Source organism: Tamandua tetradactyla, chromosome 15 (genome assembly GCF_023851605.1).
Source record: "Tamandua tetradactyla isolate mTamTet1 chromosome 15, mTamTet1.pri, whole genome shotgun sequence".
NCBI classification, from domain to species: domain Eukaryota; kingdom Metazoa; phylum Chordata; class Mammalia; order Pilosa; family Myrmecophagidae; genus Tamandua; species Tamandua tetradactyla.
Window position 1 is genome coordinate 61,564,177 of NC_135341.1, and position 22,422 is coordinate 61,586,598.

At 39.9% G+C, this 22,422-nt stretch overlaps 1 protein-coding gene across 3 annotated transcripts in view; it reads right to left on the minus strand.

Annotated features, from left to right (window-relative positions):
- LRRC3B (leucine rich repeat containing 3B) overlaps window positions 1-22,422 on the minus strand; it is an 83,135-nt gene that overhangs the window by 3,662 nt on the left and 57,051 nt on the right. The window contains exon 1 of one of the 3 annotated variants that reach the window (XM_077130407.1): window positions 8,849-8,886. The exons of the other annotated variants lie outside the window; for them this stretch is intronic. The gene's annotated coding sequence lies outside the window, so the exon portion shown is untranslated. Of the gene's footprint in view, window positions 1-8,848; window positions 8,887-22,422 lie in introns of those variants that run through there. 3 annotated transcript variants of the gene reach the window in all.

Sequence of the window (22,422 nt, forward strand, 5' to 3'; positions counted from 1 at the left end):
ATAGCATTTTGCATAGAGTAAAGACTAAATAACCATCTATTGTATGAATGAATCAACGAAGTATTAAAAAGTCAAGCTGTACTTTTGCTTCCTGATGGTAATTAATGTTAGTGTTTTAATACAGAGATTGGTTCATCAAAAGCCTGTTGGTTTTATACAACATGATGATCTTTGGAAAATTCATGACCCCTTCTCCTAGGAAATTGAAAGAAGAATGGAACTCTTCTCAGCAGACTCCTTTAGACTTAGTCATGGTTTCTCCAGAATGGTCAATCCAGTGGTCACAGTCACAGACAAAGACTAACTCAATTAAAAACAAAACAAAAAAAAAAGGTTAGAACACATCCTGAGTTCTCCAAACTAGAGTGCAGTACTTTTTGATATGGGTCCCTCGTGCCACAAATTGCCTACCCATTGGCTGGATGGAATATCTGTTAGGAGTGAATATGCAGGGCATCCTTTACATTCAAGGAGATTGAACTCACACTGTAGTACTGAAATTTCTCCCTGTGATGTTTGAAAAAGGGTGAATAAAAGCTTCAGGGATTGGCTAGATTGATTGGTCACTCTATTGCAGAATTTAAAACTTCCACCTTGGCCAGGACAAAGCTATAAGAGATGAAGGATGTAGGCAGCTGACCCCTTGGATGTGCAGGAGGCAGACAGGGCTCAAAGGTCAACTGAGGACAGAAGAGTTGCTTCCCCACTCTTTACTAGTTTGAGAAGATATACTTCTGGCTTGACATTGCCTTAAATTACTGTGTATGTCAACAGTGGCTGTTGGAAAAGGAAGGCCTGAGGAGATGTGCCTCAGAGATAGCAGATGGGCTTTTCCCTGACATCAGTTATCACCCAGTGGGTTACCAGAGCTAAAAATGAGCTTGGACCCCTCACTCTCCACTCTGCTTCTGGTCAATTCTGCCCACCAAACCCAAAGCAGCAAACAGGATTGGCTGCTGGTAAAAAATGAGTGATTCCCTTACTAACTTTAGAATGAGTGGGTAGAACATAAAGAAGGACCTGGTACAACAGCAACATCAGTCACCATCTGATCCCTGTCTTGCTGATCGAGAACTCCCCTCAGCATTTTTTCACTCTCTTAGGAATGAAGTAGGCAGATGGCACAATCAAGCCCCACCAAAAGGATAGACCTGATTAAAAGGGATCTATTCCATTTCCCACCTCCTAACTCCCCTCCTGCAATTCTCAACTCCATAGACTATCCTGTCCTCATTCCCTCCAAATGTGTACTAGGTCAATTAGAAAGCCATGATACATCTGGATTTGGTGTTTAGGTATGAGCTGTGCCCCCACAGAGAGCCATTTTATTACCAAGCTCCTCATGCTTTGTTCACTTTTTACTCCCATTGGGTTTCTGAGCTACATTAGCTAATGCTGTGTCTGGGCAGCAACCATCAAATGCTGCTTCCAGAATAAAAGTGTACTCAGCAGACTGCCTGAGAAGACAGTTCATTCATGGCTGATTAACAACTCTGTCTTGCTTCATATCTCTTTCTTCTCATCATATTAGGAGATCGTTAGGGACACTCAGGGTTTCCAATCCAAAAGCTTTTGTCAACCCTTCTGAGATAGCCGAGTGCACTGATTGAGAAAGAAGTATCAGATGTACCAATTATTTCCAATTAACTTTCATGCAACTCTGTTACCAAGCAGGAGGATTTGATTAAAAAGCAAAAAAAAAAAAAAAATAGCAAAACAGGAAGACCTTCTAATTCATGACATAAAATCCAAATCAATAAAAACTCATAAACTCAGATATTTAAAAATTTAAACTTCTACATGACAAAAAGCCAGGCTATATACATAGACAAAGGAAAAACAACAAAACAAAGGGCTAATTTTGTTAATACACAAAAAATTCTTACAAAGGAATAAGAAGCTCATCCAAGAGAAAAATTGTCAAAGGGCATGAATAGGCAGTTCACAGGAAAACAAATACAAATTATCAAAAGAATCACATGAAAAGATTCTTCATCTCACTGAGATAAATTCAAATTAAAATACTTATTATATAGGTTAAGACTAGGTATCTCAACAATATTTAGTGTCAATGAAGGTGTAAAAACAAAGCAGTCTCAAGCCCTTGATGACAGGATAAATTGGTACTCTCTTTATATGAACAATGTCACAATAATTCGATTGACTGATATAAACATTTAAGAACAACTTCGATTTTGCTGATGTAGTAAGATGTCCAAAGATGTCCAGAAAAAGCAGCTTGAAAAAATGTGTACTTATAGTATAATCCTAAAATAAATTCAGAAAGTAGGTAACTATGCAAACATGGGCATATAATGAATTTGTTTGTATATGCATGGATTATTTCTGAAAGAATATATAAGAAACCATTAATAGTAGTTTTAACTCTGGGAACTCTGAGGGTTAAGGGCTAGCAGGGTGATGAAGAATTCTTATTTTATTCTGTACGCTTCTGGATATTTTTTACTTTCTTATGGTACAAGGTTTTGTTGCTGTTTACAGTAAAAAATCAAAAGGATAATAAAACAAAAAGACCAAGGCTTACTTTAACAACTAAACCAAATTGAATGCCTCAGAAATGAACTTTTCAAAACACTGGACAGTGGTGGCCAAGAGATAAGGGTAAATGACAAGGCAACAAATCTTACAAAGTAGAACATGTTTCAAGGCTAAAGATTGAGTACTTGATATTTTCAATGCAGTATTTCCAAAATTAGCTTTATTACCTATTAGAGAAATTATTTGTTGTTGCTTTCTTTATATATCAGTTTTCTATGAATTAAGTATGGATTGCATAAACCATTAGTTCGTATAATTCCCGACCAAAAAATAAGGAAGAGTTGAGACCTGAAAAGGTGAATGAATTACTAGGGATTTTTTTCCACTGCTGCTGTACTGTATTTGTAGATACAACTGCTTTAACCCACATCTTTTGCATTGAGTCCTACCACAAATTTCAGTTTTATATTGCCATTTCCAACCATCTTCCACCAGATACTTCCACCAGTGCCTCATATAATTTGCCTTAATGAACTACATTAGACACTTGGGTTGTGAGAGCAAGCCTGCAGAAACCCTCTCATTGGTTTATCTCTCAAGAGCCCTGTTGGATATACATGATGGAAATCATTAGTCCTATTTTAGGAACTCATCAACTGCTTGCTCAAAATCACACAGCTGGTTAGCAGAAAGATAAAACCTGGGTCCCAGATGTGCCCTCAAAGAGGCCCCATTCAACACCCTTTGATTTATACATCTCCTTTACTGTCATGATATGGAGAGTCTGTAAATACAAGTGTTGGGTTTCAAATGCCAAACCAGGCCTCTGTTGACTGCTTCCTAAAAAGTTTGGGAAAGTCAGTGAAGGAAGTGTTTACCCCATTCTTCTCATAGAATCTCTTAAAGTCCACTCCACTCTAATACAAAGCTCTTATCAAAATGATAGGAAATTCATTTGTCCCAGATTTCAATCTGTTCAGGCACTACTTTTCCTCTTTTGAAACCTATTTCACAAAATCTTTAAGCAAGCCCTCAATTTATTGGGAAAAACACAGACTTCTGTGAGTACGTTGCCTCCTTCCTACATGATCTAATGCCTGTGGATCTAGAGGATGGATTTAAAAGATCATCCTAACCATAAACCCACTGTAAAAACAACACTTTATTTGAACTCAGCATCTGTTCTTCTGTGGCTACAGAACACAGAATAAATAGAACACTAACATCCATATTTATTACTCAACATACTGCAAGTTTATAAGGAGACTGAGTGGGAATCCATACATCTTGATTTCTTTCTGCTTCTCTATTGTCATTTCCCAGCACTTGTCTATGGCCTTTTACAGCACAGAGAGTTTTGCAAAGTCTTAACACATAATCTGCATAAATGTAGCTCCCAAATATTCAGTGGGGGTCCAGAGGTAACTTGAAAGCTGCCCTTAGAAAGCCCTAACACATGATGAATTCAGGTATGTTTTGAATTGGATGAGTGACTTACCATTAAAAAAAAAATTATCCTGCTTAACCCTTCATTATCAATCTAAACACTAGATATTATTACACTGTGACAATATTTATTGGCTTGATGCAGAAAGCACAGAACTGAAATCCAAAGCCAAGGTCCAGAAACAGGTTCAAACCCAAGTTTCTTGAGGAATGAATTCCAAGAACTTCGCAAATCACTCACACTTCAGTGGCTTAGTTGCCCCAGAACTTTGGGACTCTCATCAATATTTGCTGCCTCATCGGTCCCATTATTATAGAGATAGAAAAGAAATACCTGTGAAATGTGTTTCAGAAACTGTCAATGATTATCCAAAAATTAGGTTCTATCATTGGTTTCGGGATTTAGTTGTTTTCCAAAAATATCATATCATTCTGTTTCCAAACTTCATATTTCTTTCTCTTAAGAATAATCAATTAGAAAATGATTCTCACATCACCTACACATTATTCCTGCCAAAATATATTTAACCTGAATCTGATTGAAAAGGAAACAATATGACCAATCCAGAATTTGAGGCATTTTACAGAATGACTGGTCTGGACTCTTCAAATGAACAGTGAAGGGAAAAAAAAAAAACAGCCTGCAGAACTGTCCTAGATTAAAGAAAAAAGAGATGTGACACTAAATGCAATACAAGAGATTGAGTCTGGATGTTTTTTTAAAAATTACCAGAAAGGACATTATTGGCATAAGTGGAGAAATCTGAATATTGACTATATGCTAGAAATTTAAATTTCTTGGGCTTTATCATGATATAATTAGGAGGAAGACACTCCTTCCTAGGTGGTACCTGTTGAAGTAGTTTGGTGTGAAGTGTCATGACAACTGCAACTTTTAAGTTGTTGAGCAAAAACAAAATTATTTCTATCTCTATGTGGAGAGACAAAACACAAGTGGCAAAAGATTGCATTTGGGAGGACATAAGTTGATGAATATACAGATATGTGTTCATTGTATGAGTTTCTCAACTCTTCTAAATGTCAAATTTTTTCAAATGAAAAATTTGAGGAGGTGTTTTAGTCTGCCAAAATTGCCAGAATGCAATGCACCACAGATGGACTGGTTTTTAATAAAAGGGGATTTATTTAGTTAAAAACATATAGTTCTTCAGAGGAAGGGCAGCTAACTTTCAACTGAGGTTCTTTCTTACCTGGGTAAGCACAGGGTGATCTCTGCTGGCCTTCTCTCCAGGCCTCTCGGTTCCAACAACTTTCCCCAGGGTGATTCCTTTCTGCATCTCCAAAGGCCTGGGCTGAGATGAGGTATGCTGAGCTGCTTGGGCTGTGCTATGTTGAGCTCTCTCATTTAAGCACCAGCCAATTAAATCAAACATCATTCATTGCAGCAGGCATGCCTCCTAGCTAATTGCAGATGTAATCAGCAACAGATGAGCTTCACATGCCATTGGCTCATGTCCACAGCAACAGAACTAGGCACCTTCACCTGGCCAAGTTGACACCTGAACCTAACTACCACGGGAGGGGAGATTTTTAAAAACAGAAAAGAGTTTCAAAAGAAGAAGAAATCCCTTTCTGGTGATGCAGGAGAGTAAGAACTCTAGCCCAAGTATAGCTTATCTTCTCAAAGTGAAAGATACAAAATGAAAACCCAAGGTGAAATGAGCAGCAATTCTCCTGAAATGCATTCCATGAACCCTGGGACTAGAAAAGGACTGGTCCATTTGCCATTTGAGACATGTGCAGAGTGGTCCTGGTTTTAACTGGGCAGTAGGGAGATCATGCCTTGGCCAACCGCTAACAGTGTAACCTCTCTATCCTGAAATTTTCTCATCTGATCATGGGGATATTAGCAGTTCTTACTGCAGAGGCATGTGGTGAGGATTAAATAAGGTATCACAAGTAAACCTCTTAAAAGAGCTCTGGTTCATGAAAAACTCTCAGCAGTAATTACTATTACTGCCATTCCAACTATGTCTATCATCGTCATTATTGGCATCATTTTCATCATCTTACACTTTGTCTTCTCTTTGACAAGTGTGGGCCTGTAGAGTGCTGCCTAACTCTTAATACTTCTGTTTTTCTAAAGAGCCAGTGCTTTATTTTTCATTTATTCATTTATCATTTACTTCTCCATTTTATTCCAAGAAAGAACTGAATGGCCTACACACAAAGACATAGCCAGGTGCAATCATGGAATGGCAGAGAACATATATCATATACTGAGGGAATATAAAAGTATAAAAAGGATAGCTCTGATTGTGGCTAACATTTCATGGGCACCTACAACATGCTAACGACTGGGACAAATGCTTTACTCTAAAGATGGAGAGGAAGACACCCCAGGATAAATTACACCCAGAGTCTCACTCATGCCTGTTTTAGATGATTTAGATTATGAGCTTTAGGACTTTTGAGATGATGATATTCAGATGAGATTTTGGACTTAGAGTTGATCCTTTAATCGGTTGAGATTTTGGAGGATGTTGGTATGTGGTGAGTGTAGTTTTTTTTTTTTCTTTGCATGGGCAGGCACTGGGAAATGAACCCAGGTCTCTGGCATGACAAGCGAGAACTATTAGATCTATTTAAACGTTATTATACTGTTAGATGTTTAGTTTGTCACCCACCTTTTTATCATAAATAAAATGAAATTGAAATGAATGTTTTGGATCATTCCCTTAAGATATATTCTCAGCATTGGGATTTCTTGGGTCAAAAGATGCTTCTCATTTGAATTCTGTTCACGGTCTACATCATAATGGTTGTGCTGGTTTGAAAGGGTTATGTGCCCTAGAAAAGCCATGTTTCATTCCTGATCCATCTTGTGGAGACAGCCATTTCTTTCAATTCCTAGTCAGGACTATCGGTTGAAAATTTGATTAGATTATCTCCAGGGACATGTAACTCACCCAATTGTAGGTATAAATCTTTTTTTTTTTGTATGCTGTATGGCAGGGGTCACATTATTCTTTCTCCAGTGAGTATCCCCTTATTGCAACACCATTTGTTGACTTTTTGGGAAGCTGCCTGGGCTGGAACTGAACCTGGTTCTCTGGCATGGCAGGCAAAAGAGTTCTACCACTGAACTACCCTTGCACCCCAGGGATTAACCTTTGCTTTAGAGGGAGATGTGACTCCACCCATTCCAGGTGGGTCTTGATTAGTTTACTGGAATTATTTAAAAGAGGAATCATTTTGGAGAGCAGCAGAGCCACGAGAACCACGAGAGTCCAAGTAGCCAGAAACCTTTGGGGATGAAGAAGGGAAACACCCCAGGGAGACCTTCATGAAACAAAAAGCCTAGAGAGAAAGCTAGCAGACACCACCATGTTCACCATGTGCCTTTCCAGTTGAGAGAAAGACTGATCCTGAACTTCATCAGGCTTCTTGAACCAAAGTGTCTTTCCCTGGATGCCTAATGGCCTTGCTTTAATTTAGACATTTTCACAGCTTTAAACTGTAAACTTGCAACTTATTAAATTCCCCTTTGTAAAAGCTGTTCCATTTCTGGTGTATTGCATTCTGGCAGCTTGCAAACTAGAACAATGGGTAATTTTTTCAAAATGAGGAAGAGTTGGTGTCATCAGTCCCATTCATATAGAACCTGTGTCCATAGTTTCAAAACCAAGCTACTGAGAGCTGTTCCCCAGGGAAGGTGGCAGCTCAGGAGGCTGAGTCACATTCTCTGGGTTTCAGACATTGTGGGTCTTGGTCCTAAAAGCTTTGATGGGAACCATCAGCTCAGTCTTTTGCTTCCTGGTTAGAGTAGGGTAGCACAGAGAGGTAGGGAAATGTTTTTTATTTATCTGCTTAAGAATTTACATTTCTAAAAGTCATTTACAGCTCCTATAATTTTTTCTGTTTTGGCAATATTTCACTGGTTCTCCCAAGAGGAGTCATTAAGAGAAAAAGATATCCTTTTTTGTTTTTTTTTTTCCCCACCATTAAAAACACAACTGTGCAAAGATATACGTATAAGGTTGTTTCTGCAAAGATCTATGTATGAGATTATTTCTTCATTGAGGCACTGTTTGTATGGCAAAGAAAAGGAAGGAGTTAAAAAACACACCTTGAATTAACCAGAACATTCATCGCTAAAAGAGTGATGAAATTGTGGCAATCAATACAAAAGAATAAAGTAATATAAAAGTACTGGAGAAAAAAAAAGATGACAAGTATATATCAAGTGAAAAATGTGTCCATGTGATCCTAACTGTGCAAAACAGGATATACACTCACACATGCATGCACACATATGCACACATGCATATACATAAGCTATAAAAAGTTATGGAAGGACAGGGTGGGCCACGGTGGCTCAGCAGGCAAGAATGCTTGCCTTCCAGGCCAGAGGACCCGGGTTCGATTCCCGGTGCCTGCCCATGTTAAAAAAAAAAAAAAAAAAAGGTTATGAAGAACAAAAGTAATTGATAACCACCTTACCTCTAGGGGATAATTCTGGGGGCACATGGTAAGGAGAATTTTCATTTTTTATCTCATATTTTTCTACTGTTGCAATTTTTCTGCCACATGCATGACCATAATAACTAGGTAATAAAAAGAGAGAGGCCAGCAGTCAATGGCTGATAACCCATTCTCTGCTAGGAGGTAAGGGGGATTCAAAAATATTTTGATCAGCTGAGCCATGCTGAGCAGTCATTTAAGCTTTCTGAATCTCAATGAAGTGTGCTGGCAACACCACAGACCTAAAAGTTAGATTAAACCAAGTTCATCTCTCAGATCTAATACCAGCTGGGGGATCATGGGCAAGTTCAGTCTCTGTTTCCTCAAGTATAAATAGGAGTAATACCTAATTCGGGGGGTTCTGAGACTATCTGCCCCATAGGAAACGGCTGACAATCATTACTGATACTGAATTTACCTTCAAAAGCATCCGAATCAACTTCAGCTCTTCCCAAGATTCCATGGAATACTAGGTGTCTAAGAATTCCACAAAAAGAATATTTTGCAACCATATAAGTTTGAGACGCACCCTCTCTGAGCTTATTAAATGCTGGGAGAATTCACAGTTAAGTCATCTGTTAACCCACATTTCCCAAACAAGCCTGGTCCCCAAACCCAGGCTATCCCATGCCCCATTATTTTTTATAGTGTAACCAGCCACAAAATAAGACATTTCTAAATTTAGATCTAATTGAACAATAATTTAATACTACTTCCGCGACTACTACCACTACTAATTTTAACAGCACTTTCTCACTTTACCCAAATATTCTAGAGGAGGTACAAGGTGACAAGTTTTGCAAGTGAGAATTCTAGTTGCACTTGATCCCTATTAGACTGCTTAATAAAATATTACCATACAGATACACCCAGAACAGCTAAAGTCGACTGTGGGGAGCGATGGGAAAATTAATTATCCATAGCCAGCTACACAAAGGGTCATTTTTGGTTAATGAAGGAAATGCCCCTTGATTAAAACTATCCATGCCTATGAGTAAGTGAAAATGAATGGGCTATTAGTATGTTTAAATTTTATACTCTCCTACTGCGAGGAGATCCTCAGACACCACTTTCATTCTTGAAAATGTCATTAAAGGCGATGGTCCTTAAAGGTCTTGAAACCTTGTAGAGTGGTGCTTACAAGAAAGGACTTCGGAGTTAGCCACACCTAAGTTTGGATAACCACCTACTAGTTACTAGTTACTGCTAATAATTTGCTACTTACTAGTTTTGTGAATTTTAGGGCCTGTTACTTATCCATGGATCTCAATTTCTTGATCTGTAAAATGGGCATGATAGTAATTATTTCCCACAGTATGTAGATCATTTGCAAAAATAGCTGCCACCATTCCCCCCTTGTATTATCTCTGTTCTTTTGTTATGTGACTTCAACAGTCTTCCCATCAAGAAGTGGAATCTGTTTACCAATTCCTTGAATTTAGGCTGGCCTCAGGACTCTCTTTGTTCATAGGATGAAGCAGAAATGGCATTATGCCAGTTCCAAGCCTTGGCCCCTGTAAGCCTTACCCGCACTTGCTCTTGGAACCCTGCCCAGCTACACGTGCACACGCCCAGGTTAGCCGGCTGGAGGAGGGACCATACCCAGGAGAGCCCTGTGGTCCCAGCTGGGGCACCCCAGCCTAGAGCCAGTCACACTTCAACGTGAGATATCTTAATCTACAGCTCAATGCAGAGTGAAACACCTAACCTGCAGCTCTACACAGATAGATAGACTCATGAATGAGCCCAGCCAGGTACAGAGGACCAGCTAGTCATGGATTTGTGAGCAATAATTAATGCCAATGAGTTTGGGAGTAGCTCGTTATATAGTAAAATCTAACCAGTTCGTATAAAAATTACATGTATAATAAAGTGCTGCAATAGCTTGATGTGGAAATAAACCAAATAATTTAATTCTAATTGATGAAAGTGAGAGTCAATAACATTCCAGGTTGTTATGGTAATCTCTAAGGAGCCCAGAAGAAACAGTACACAGATAAAAAGATATCCAAACAATTCTAAGGTCAAATCTGGATAATACATTTCAATATTTCTGGCTCACATATCCGTGGTGCCTAATGCAGTGCCTGGCACAGAGTGGGTGCTTTTATCAGTATATCTCAGTGGTTAAGAGCAGAGGCTCAGGAATCAGAGTGCCTGAGTACAAATTCCAGTTCCTTCAACAAACTTGCTTTGGCTTAGTTTCCCCTCTTGTAATATAAGGATAAGACTAGTACTTCTATCTGTGGTAAGGATTAAATGAGATTGTACAACTGAAGTACTTAGAACAATACCTGGCACAGACTATATGTATAATAAATGTTATCTATTTTCCTTTGTTGAATGATTTCTGTTTTAAACACACTCCTGGAAACCAAGCCTGTGTGGTAGTTTTAGACATATGTGTAGAGCCATCCTAGTGCTTGCTGGTTCTTTCTAGCTCTCAGAAACTGTCCTGCAAACATAAAGACAAATATCAAAGAGACAACTACAAAAGAAGCTAAGCTTCTTGAGATTCAGTGAAGCATTTAAATGTCATGTCTCAGCAACCCTGATGAAATAGAAATGAAAGAAATAACAGTTTATTAACTCAGGAGCTATCACTGGCATGTAAATACTATGAGATTCTCAACCAACAGTTTGTCCACAAAATGCTCCTATCAACTGGCATCTGCTCACCGTTACCCAGCCCTAAAAGGCAGAACCCCAACGGACAGCTGTTCTTGATTTTATTTGGTCATGCACTCCTATCCCCTTGCTATGAATTTACAAAATTCCTCTCTGAATAATCTAGGTTGGTTTATTCTTATAATTATCCACTTGAGGTGGATGCCTGTACTCAGATAAACCTAACCTTCTGGCCAAGTCTTTTCCTACTCAGGAACTCAAAATCTCACTACACACTCAGAAAAGTGGGTAAAGTTGGAGTTGAGATACATTGCAAGGATGAATGGATTACATTTATCCAGATTATATACAGACTACACAGGGAGTCAAGAGTCATCTCATAACTAAAGTAGCTCCTTTGACTCTCCTATTTCCTTTCCAGAACAACTGTCCTTCTAAACAAGTAGAGTCGCCACCCTTCCCATCTGTTGGCAGAAGCCAAATTGTGAATGAATCATTCCCAACTTTCACATAATTTGCCCTGGAGTTTAAATTGAGCATCTTGATGTATATTATCAAAGTTTACTTTCTCAATGATCACATGGGGGGACCATGTGAAGCCATTTTCTTCTTGTTTATTTTATCCAGTGGTATATGTTTTTTTAAAAACCTAAGTCCTTCTTAAAGGAGAAGACAATGGAAAACCAACCAACTAATCTCTGCAGAACAATAAAGCCATATCATAAACTTGCCTGAATATTATCAATGATAATTTAATTCTAAAGTGGATCACCAGACAGACTGCTTCCTGTTTATCTAATTATGCCAATGGATAAATGAGGCAGCCCTTTTTAGATCAATGAGTTAGCTCTATCTAGAAATGTTCTTGCCTCTTCCTTTTCTCCTCCACCTTCCCAATTAGACAAATGTTTTTTCCAATGAAGAGGGATCTTTCTTTCACATAGTAAGAAAAACCCCGCAAAATAAACAAAAAAGGAAATCAGAAGTGAGATTTATGGCCCATATTTTCTATACTGTACAATTCATTATAGTTCCACAGGGAAATATGTGACCCTGAGTTGGCTTGATTTTCCTCTGGGAATCACCCAGAAAAATTAACAGTTACCCTGGGACTTAACGTTTGTCATCAACAAACCAAAAAACTTTCCAAATCCACTTAATTGTCTGCATGAAGCAGTAAACCTTCTCCTATTTCCTTGCCCAGGCATAATGCACAAGTTTAAATAAAACAATTGTTCTCCATCCCAGCATTTAACCTATCTCAGTGACTCAACCAGTTAGGTACGATAAGTAAAATGTCAGGAACTGGTCCACTCGCAACTAAGAATGTCAAGCAGAGGAGAGACAGCTGCTTCCAGATTAAGAGAAGGTAAATTCCTATATTGTCTATTCTGTGTTTACACAATTTTAAAAAAAGGAGACCATGTTAATGTGTACATGCAGTCACAAATTTCATTGTCTGTGGGATGGTTTCAGGACTCGTGACCAGATTGCTACCATATCAACCCAATTTTTATAAACGTTCAGCTCAAATTCACATTTGGTCAAGTGACAGGATGTTACGTTTACCCCACCTGTGGGTTTTCACTTTGTGCAGATTTTCAGAATGGGAGAGTGGGAAGGGGTTGGGAGATTGATCTGGTCTTCCTGATGCCCTGATTTACTAATGGTGGGAACATTTTATACTTCTTTCCCTTTCTCTCTTTCCAGTTCATTAATTCCCAAAGTTGCATATGGAAGGGTTTTGCCAAACAAAGCAAAATACCCACTTGCGGACCTGTGGACCATTTGAATGTCACACCTGTGGGTATTCCAGAGATCTCCCGAGACTCACAACATGGTGGGTCCTCAGGTTTGTTTGTCCAGTGAATGGCTGAAATGGCTGGAAACACTGTGGAGGCTTCTCAGGAACCTAAAGGCCTGACCTGGATGAGGGACTGTAGCCCTGGGGAGGATGACTCTACCCTGACCAGTACACATGTTGCCACCTTCATCTGTTCAACAGCTGCTCTGGAAACAGAGGACAAGGGAGAGCCACTCATTGTGAGCTGGTCCCCATAGCCAGGTTCAAAATCAAAACCGAGAGCCTCTCACACTGGGGAAATAGAAAAGGTAGCACCCAATTAAGGAGATATGACATCTGGCAAAATCAGAAGGATGAAGGCTTTGCTCCCCGTAAGCCCCCCAGGGAGGGCCACAGTCACGTAGGTCGGTCTTTGCAGGGGGTTGACATTGTTTAACACAGGCTGACATGCAGCCAGTGACACTGACCCAGCCAAAAGAGTTTCAGAAATACACAGTCAAATCATGAAGGTTCAGCATGTATGGGGAGCAAGAGGCAGAGAGGGTCTGAATCTGTACTAAGTGAAATTTTTCTTTGCTTTAAATTTGCTAGAATTTCCCTCTCTGCCTCAATTTTATCCTAGCTTTAGAAGGCAAAACATCATTATCAACCTTTAAGGAGATGGAGCGTCTGAGCTTCTATAAGGCCTCATTGTACTCAGCTGCTGGGAACTCCCCTGGGGTTGAGCACACATTTCAGGGTGCAGACGCTGAGTTCTCTCCAGCTCCAAGACCAGCTGGCACTCATCCCATGAGGTGGCAACTGAGCCCTTGGCCACATGAAAAGCTAATCTTTTATTGCCCAGGTGGTAGATTCTTGTCTGTTTGGAGATTCAGGTTGGTCTGTTCACAAGAAACCAACAAATATTTATTGGTTTGCCCTTCTATAGCCAGAACTAGGAGAGAGTGGTTGAAAAGCGTACCCCAGGCAGAAATTATTGGGGTGGGATGGAGAGGATCAACTATTCCTGCTGGTGCTAGAAAATATTCCCTGACCAGACTGAACTTTTCCGCCTGGCACAAAGGAAGAACAAATATTCTTTCTATAGTTTTTTATTTAAAATAGTGCCTTTTCCCTGCAGAACAAAGAAGAAAGGCTGTCTGGGTGTCTCAAAAAAAAATGGCAAGACATTTTCAAAGGTGCATATCTTTTCTATGAATCTACATCATAAAACTCCCAGGTTATATCTATCCAGATCCTCCTGAGATACAACAGTCTTTTCCTGGGATCTAAGATGTATGCTTCCATGAGGTCTCTTTAGTGCCAAAGCAAGGAAGAACCTGACAAAAATCTTTCCAAAGACTACTTTTCTCTGTTTCGTAGCCCTATCCAATAGCCAAGTGAGATAAAGTGGTGGGAGGCAGAGGTGACAAGGCTAATTCGTGATTATTCAAACTACAGATTATCTCCAATCCCTGGATTGTCTTCCCCTTCCATCTGCTCTCCTGATTCTGGGTCATTTCCACTGCTCATTACTGCCAGCACCAGAGGGAAGGCAGAGGAAATGAAAGGTGATGAAATTCCAATGAATCAATTCTGCCACTTGTTAGCAGCTCAACTCGCAAGTATACGGTGGGGGAGGAAACTGAAGCATTTCTGTGGGTTTCAATCTCCATGCTATTCCTGTCCCCCATGCTGCCAGGCAATATCCAGTGGGCTGTGTGGGAAATGATCTGTGGGATGAAAGAAGAAAGGAGGGGGAAATGCTCCATCAAACAGTAGCTTCTTCAAAGAAAAGCGAAAAGAATTGTATGCTCAGCTGCAGAATGCTGCATGAGGAGCTCGAATTTTATTAAACAAACTCATGTTTGGAAGCATCCCATGCCCTCAGAATTAGATGTGAAGGAAAGCTGAGACCATTTTTAGAGCAATTATAATGCAGAGGATGCACTGATTGTCATAGCAGCAAAAAGAAAATGAGGAAGTATGCTTAAAAGACTAGTGAAGGTCAGCAAAAGTAGAAACAAGAAAAGGGCTGTATCAGAACCCAAAAGAATAATGAAAAGAAGAAAAAGGGCCTTTAAAACTACCCTCACCAACCAATAGGGATAGCAGGGAGAGGATAGAATCCTGGAGCAGAAAGAAATGGTGTCTCTGTAAGCTTGTGAAACAGGAAGGGGCTTGCGCTTGTTTGAAACTGTTGTTACCCCAGAAAAGCTCTTTAACCTGATTCAGTATTTCTGGGTGGGATCTCTTTAATTAAGTTGTTTCTGTAGAGATGTGACTCACCCAATTGTGGATGGGAACTTTTGATTAGGTGGTTTCCATAGAGATGTGTCTCTACCCATTCAAGGTGGGGTCCCTTACTGGAGCCCTTTAGGGGGGAACAATTTTGGAAAAACTTTAGAGCCCACACAGGCAGAGACCTTTGGAAATGAAAGAAAATACCCCCAGGGAAGCCACTGAAGAAGCCAGGAGAAAAAGCTAGCAGAGGTTCCCATGTGCTTTCCCAGCTGACAGAGGTGTTCTGGATGGCATCAGCCTTTCTTTAGTGAAGGCAACCTCCTGTTGGTGTCTTAATTTGGACATTTTCATGGCCTTAGAAACTGTAACTGTGCATCTTAATAAATTCTCCTTTTTAAAAGCCATTCCGTTTCTGGTATATTGCATTCTAATAGCTTCAGGAAGCTAACACAGAGCTGGTCTACAGTCACAAGTGTCCTGCCCTGCTCAAACAGTGCTCAGACACTGTACGGTGCCCCCCAGATGCCCCTGAAATGAAGGACTTGTTACACTCTTGGCCCCTTTGGGGGGTTCTCTCTGCTGTAGAGAGAGAACAATCCACATCCAATGATTGATCAGTATGAGAGGAGAAACTTGGCCATTTTGGCCCAATTTGAGACAGCTCTGAAAGGTCATTCTTGGTCCTAAGCTGCCTGTGGAGCTGTGTGAGGCTGACAATGGGCCTACCTCACAGCACTTCTCCTTCTCCAACTCTTTCCCATCCCATCCACAAATATTGACTCCAAGCATTCTCCATAACATACCTTTTGCATGCCTAATACCTTCTCAGAGTCTTCTCTCCTGGAATCTAAATATGCAATACTTTATGGTCACTACTTTAGCCTCACCCTGGCTGGCGGGTATAGAATTTCTGGGCTGAAGCTTTAAGATTGGGAGTCAAATGAAATTTAAAAAAAAACAGTGTTGAAGGTGCCATAAGGAATATGGAGCTCTAAGAAGCAACAGCTACATCAATCATGAAATGGTTATGATGCTCATATTAGGTCCAAGCATTGGGTAAGACACTGGGCAGAGAACAGTGAAGGGGACCAGGTATAAAGTTTACCTGGGTAAGGAAAGGGCCATATTTTGTATAAATTCCATTCCACGGCTATGTCTAGTAATGAGTAGGTAACTCTTTTTGGCCAAGCCTAAGAACATGAAATTTCCTATGTGGGAGAACAGTTGGAAGTACAAACTTAGGAAATGTTTGCCACTGGATAAATATACCATAATTGAGAGAGTGGACTAAGTTATCCACTGAGCATTTCTGAGCATACTACCCCACTGAATGGCAATAGAATGCCTTGAAGTCCCACTTCTGAAGGTTGTAAAGCAAGAACTGCTCGATGAATACAGATTCATGAAACCAAGACTTTCCTGAATTGTCTTATAGGAAATTTCTATTCTGCTAACTGCTCAAGTTAAGTAAGGTATAGTCATAAAATAGAATAGCATGCAGCTTTTTAAAAAATGAAGTGCAAATATACATGGGGATATTTTTAAAAATCTATCACATATTCATACTAAAAAAAAAATCCAGCTGTAAAACAATGAGTGGTGGTATATTTCCATTTTATTCCACAAACATTCTGCAGAAGTGATTGTTAGGTAGTGCTCTGATCCTTTCACAATTGCTGATTCATTTAACACTTGTGAGGAATTTACAATTATTGCATCCATTTTCCAGATGAAGAAATTGAGGCATGGAAGAATTAAGTAATTTTCTGTCAGGTTTTAAACCCAGGCATGATCCAGGCTAATCACTATACTGAGCTTTCTCTCACTCTGTTATCACACCCCTGCAAATAAAGAGCATATAGGATAAATTAAACCGTGTCCATCCATCTTTCTTTCTGTCTCTGTCTCTGCCTCTTGGTCTGTCCATCTCTCTTCTGTCTCTGTTTTCTTTCCACTCTCACCCATCACCAAAATGAAGCAGATCCTTGTAAAGAGGAAGTATGGCATTACTACCTTGCATTTGTATGATGTTTTAAGGTTTACCATATACCTTTATAGACATCTCCATGTAGCCCCACAATGCCCCTGTGAGTTGTGTGGTCATCATTATAGTGCTCCAAAAAGTTAAGTTCTTCTTTTGGGTAGTGGTAGGATTTCACTGCTCCATCCTCTTTGAAGTTAGATGTGACCATGTGATCACTCTGGTTTTTGAATTCTGAGCAGAACTTATACGAATCTTTCCTGGAGGAAATTCTAAGAGCCTGTACATCATTTGCTAATGTCTTCTTTCTCCTGCCCTGCACATCACAGATGTGACACATGCTGGACATGCAGCATGAATGAGAAATAAATTTTGTCATTTTAAGCCATTGAGATTTGGAGTTCACTCAGCCCATTCTCACAAACACTATCAAGTATCCTTGCACAGATAAAGAATCTAAGCTTCAGAGAGAAGTTCCACGATTTGTCCACGGTCACATACAAGTAAGATAGGCAGGACTCTGACAGAGACTGAAGGAAGGGATCATTTTAGAAAGAAAGTCAAGAAGTGAATAAAAGCATATTTGAGCAACTGAAACTACTCTACGGTATGTGGAAATAGAGTACCAGAGAGCTCGTGATGGGGGAATCAGAGTTCTGAATGTCACGGGGCTAACTGGGGCTCGTTCTGAACTTGTGAAGTATGTTTACAGCCTCCTAAGAGAGCCGAACTGAAACAGAGGACAGGGGATTGTGTAAGCATACATGCAGCCCAGATCTTGGCCAAGGATAAGGCACCATAAAGATTTTCCAGTCAACCAGCCCTGATTCCTAGTACTGCAATGTTCTTTAAAACCACGTAGATAGAAATTCTGACTTGATTTCATAGGAGCCAGTTGACCAGTTCCATACAATCTGCTTTCACCCTTGGTTCCTTGGCTACCAACAGAAAAAGCCCACAAGGAGGGCTGAAGCTTTCTTGATTTTGTTTTTAAAATATAAAATGTTAAAAAAAAAGGAAAAGAAAAAAGCTTCCAAGGAAATTGTTTGTCCAGCTACGATTCTCTCTAAATAACTTGAGCAAACCATCCAAATTGGCTGATTCACCAGATGAAATGGGATAAGCCCACAGCAGATGATTCTGCCAGAAGGATCCTGAGAAAATATTGAGAGGAACAAGCCCTGTAGACTCAGAATCACCCTCTGTCAGACAGAAATATGTCTCACACTCAGAAAAGAGCTCATGGAGTTGGCACCAGGATTAGTCTGGCAAAGTACTATTAAGTAAGGATGATTCCTGAGCAATTCTACTGCAGGCATCTTAGGAAAAGTGGGCATCCCAGTTCTGCACAAATAGGCAAGAGAGGTATAAAATGAGAACCTGGCCAGGCTGCTCTCTCAGGCTAGGAGAATTGGTGACAACAGAGCTGGATAGAGTGGTGGAAGCTGTGCTGCTTTGAGTAGGCAGTATTTTAGAAACGGAGTCTAGAATTAGTTTTATTGTCTCAACAGCTTCTAACTATCAGGTACGTATGGGCCTACCACCATACTGGACCAGACCTTTGCCAAAGCCTGTGTTTTCATTTCTGATCTGCATTCTACATCTGCTGGCAGGGCCCTGCCATAAACCACTGTTCCTTGGGGATCCAACACCCTGCTTAGTTCTTGCCAAACTCCTTTTTCATTTCTTTAGATCTTGCTGGGCTTTATGCTTGATACATACCAATGAGCTCCTAGGAACAGTGATGCTGCAGCTGTTTAAATCTGGCATTGCCAGTGTTTGGAGATTTCAGTTGCTGCTGCTGTTGCAACAGATGAGATGGCTGTGGTGTTTATGCTACCCCATATCAAGCCAGGGTTACCATGCTGCTACAGCTGTTATGATTCAAACTGCTGTCCCCTTCCCTGACAGGGGCAAGGGCAGCCCCATAGCCTGGTTGTTTTCCTTTTCCCTGTTCCTGACTTTTTCTAACCTTCTTCATTCCCAAATGGTACCACTAAAGTCTCAAAATGCCTTGGAATGAAACATTCCTAGAATATAAAAGAGTTCAGAATAGAGTTACCGGTTTTAACTGGTACAAGGAATGTAGACAAGATTGTTTCTGAACGCCAATCTTAATGCATGCTGCAGAATGCTTGTGTAGAGAAACACGGGGAGGGGGGGTAAACTAGGAAATCTCAGATCTTGCACTGTTTTGGGTAAACACAAAGGAAAAGTGAAATGGAAAAGCAGAGCTGATCGGTGTTAAAGAAGGAAAAAGAGCAATCTTTTGAGGCTAGTGTTCTGTGGGTGAACACCAAACGGAATATGCAATGGGAAGGGAAAACTCTAACTCACTGCAGTAATGACTCTTCCAGTGTGAAAGCCCTGAAGCAAGGGGCTGCACTGAAGTCCAGTGGAACTTTAAAATAAACAACAGCTACCAAAGGCCACGGTGGATTTTTCTCCAGGCTGTGGATTGTCCTTCCGGTGTTACTTGGCCAAGAAACATATGTGGCCATCTCAATAACAGGACTTTCTAGGGGAAAATAAATAGGTCTTCCCCTAGGAACAAAAGCAAAAGGAAATGTAGTGACACAGCCAACCAGGTGACAAAGGAGTGACCGGAGAATTTCTCTTTTGCTGCTGCCAATGTATATATGTGGGGGGTAGGGGGGCAGGGGGGTGAGAACAGTTGCAGGGGACAGCAAAGGAAAACTCGGGAGTGCATGCTATAAGGGAAAATTCATGTTTAGAGGAGGTGCAAGTTCTAGGTAACATATAAGAAAAACAAAAATAGCATGAAATAAAAATATTGAGCAAAGGGCTGGCTGCAAAGTGATTGCCAAGTCAAGTCTGACATGAGAAGGGACTGGGGTTAACTGTGTAACTTAGGCTATGGTGGAAAATGGACCTAAATCTGGTAAACACTTTGCACATACTGTTTATTACATTAATCATTTTGTTTATATATTCAATTCAAGAGCCTCTGCTCATTGCAGGAACTTTCACTTATACTAGGCCCATCAGCCCTCTGGTTGTTACTCTAGTGATAGACATTGATGATAATACAGTAATAAGAACAATTATTATAATTGCAGCAGCTGACTTTTTCTTAGCTCTTACTTGGACTCTATGCTTTATTCACAAAACATTATACCATTCAATCCTCACAGCAGCCCTAAAATTTGTGAACCACCATCATTCCCTTTTACAGGTGAGAAAATCAAGGCTCAGAGAAGCTTGCTCAAGTCAGTTGCAAAGCTTGGATTTCAACCCAGATCTGCCAACTCCAGAGTCTAAGCTCGTAAATATTATGCAGTATGTCTCTTGCTGAGCAACCATCATTGACAGGGTTTATTCCTCCTCATTAGACAGTAAGGGAGGGGGTTCATATGCTACAAATATGCTCTTGTAGATAACATTTAATTTATCCTTGCTTTTTAAAATTGATTTCCCTGTAAAACTACATATCCAATACAAGTTTTTTTTTTCCCACAAAATCTACACCTGCAATTAGATCGGTTAATACAACTTAGTGTGATCCCAAAGGACTGACTTTATATTAACTGTGCCTAAAAGAACTTCCATAAACACCAAAGAACAATAAAAAGTATAAACACATGTTAACGAGAACAGAAACTATATATTGTCTCACCTTCCAACCTTTCCTTTTTCTTCATTCCCCCAAAAGCTATTTTTTTAAAGCCTGATCCAGACACAGTAATTAAATTGTCATCTATAGTATATGAGTAACAAAAATACACAGTTGAAAGAACAAAACAACAGGCTTGTCTCTTCTCTGTCCGTTGCTACTTTTGCTTCCATAATAGAATCCTTTGATTCCTAATGAAGTTGGAAAGATAGAGCCATCTGTCTAGATTAGGATATTTTTCTGAAGCATTTGCAAATCTGTATTTTAGGATCTGCCAAAACAGGGCCCTTCTCTTGGCTGGACTATAATTTGATTCTTTTGATCACAGTAAAATAAATGTTATTTGAGACTAAGAGGGAGAAATCAGTTACAATTTCCACTACCAAATGCAATGCCCAAACAATTTTTGCATACTACCAACAGACTTTCCATTTTTTCCTAATGGTGCAAAAGTTCAACTGCTTAAACAATTCCAGGCTACACAGCAAAAACTCTATTTATGATTGGAAGTGACAGAGAGGGATTGAGGAACTTTAGAGATACCTACCTTTATTCATAGCATTTCTGGGCTACATTTTAGCAAACACATGAGGTATAGAAACATATTTCCAAGGCCCATGGGGAAATTTACAATCTCTGCCCATGGCATTTGATCCCGACCAAATGAGAGGAGAAATCTCAGCAAAAATTTCTTTTACTTTAATTTTGAAATAATGACATAAGTCTCTCTCTAAATAGATTAAAGAGACATACATCTTTTTTTTTTTTTTGCATGTGCAGGCACCAGGAATCGAACCCGGGTCTCCGACATGGCAGCGAGAACTCTGCCTGCTGAGCCACCATGGCCCGCTCAAGACGAACTTTTTAAAAGAGCAATCTAGCTGGATCACTGAACATAGAAACTTCAAGTAGCATTTACACATATCATTTTTTCTCCCCCAGTGGAGATTTTTACTTGGCAAGTCCTGGAGACCTAAGGAGAGTAATCACTATTTATTGATACCTTTGGATTGAGGTATAGAAGAAAAAGTGTGATATGGCAGGAACCAGGGGATTCAGAGTCCTATGGAAAATTTCCTGAGGATAACCCATCAATTCCAGTGAATACTGAAGTTCTGGGAACCCCTTTCTCTATTAAAAAAAAAAAAAAACAAGAAAACAATAAAAAATAATTACTTGTGATTATAAGCCCAGCTGAACTTTTCCCCATAAAAACAAAATTGTCATCCTGGTTTTGAATCTGTTAGTTATTAACTGTATAACTTTGGGCAAGTTACTTAACTTCTCCATGCCTTAGTTCCCTCATCTGCAAGATGGGGACAATAATTGTCCCTCCCTCAAGATTTACTTACTTATCTGCTGCCACAGTCATTCTACTAGCTCTTAGGTAATGCAGTAAGGACAGGTGATCCAGGCCCGCAGGTGAAATGGAGGAGAACCTCATGCTGGCCAGGTAACTTCCAATTCTCTACTAACTTTTAGTCGAAAAAATGAACTTCGGGTGGAATAGACCCTCAGAGCAGCTATTCTTTTCCCCAGGTGGCCAACAATACTATGGCTTTACCTATATTATTTTATTAATATATCCTTGAAGTTATAAAATTATGGGTTTGTGTGCTGGATTGTGACAGGTAAGCAGTAAACTGCTGTCCGGTTTGTAAATCACAGCCTTCAGGCATAAAGTGTATTTCTGAGTTGGGAGTGACTTTCTTTCCTTTTATC